The sequence below is a fragment of the Apium graveolens genome, unplaced genomic scaffold (genome assembly GCF_009905375.1).
Source record: "Apium graveolens cultivar Ventura unplaced genomic scaffold, ASM990537v1 ctg5948, whole genome shotgun sequence".
Lineage (NCBI taxonomy): Eukaryota > Viridiplantae > Streptophyta > Magnoliopsida > Apiales > Apiaceae > Apium > Apium graveolens.
The window spans coordinates 96179-96827 of record NW_027419166.1 but is presented as its reverse complement, the minus strand read 5'-3'; positions in this window follow the sequence as shown (position 1 = coordinate 96827).

Genomic DNA, 649 nt, shown 5'->3' with positions numbered 1-649 from the left:
CAACACAACCTTTAAAGATCAGTGGAGAAAGTTTTCAGAACTATATAGACAATGATTCTGGTATTAGTAAATGATATCTTGATATGCCCTGTACCTAGGATGTACCTGATGAAGGATTTAAGGATAACCTTAGAGGTTTTACAAGGAGAAAGGTAGTATTCAAAGTTCTCAAGCATAGAAATTTTGATAAAGGAATTATGACATAATTATATATAATAATGTCAGGTGGGGCACGTGTCGAACCATAAGGAAGTATAGATCGACCCAATGAGGGTTGAGATTGGTGAAAACAAGAAGGACCCAAGATAAGAGACGTCCTAAGTATGATCGAGAGTCAGTCGTGGCAATGTTCACATCTAAAGACTAAGGCAATGACTTATGGAAAAATGGTGATTTTTTTCTCACCAGGACTTAAGAAAAGCATTTTCACATAAGCAGTGATTGAAATGAGGTAGAAAATTTAGTTGGGGTGGTTACAATGACATTGATTGTAAGGAAATTTTACTATCAGGAAAGGCCAAAGAGGTGGCCGACACTCTAAGTGTAAGAGAGTAGTTATAGGCGCTTGTGCCAGAGGAATACAGTGATAATGGTTAAATCCATGAAGGTTGTATTATGGTGTGAAAGGTTAACATTCCTTCTGATGATT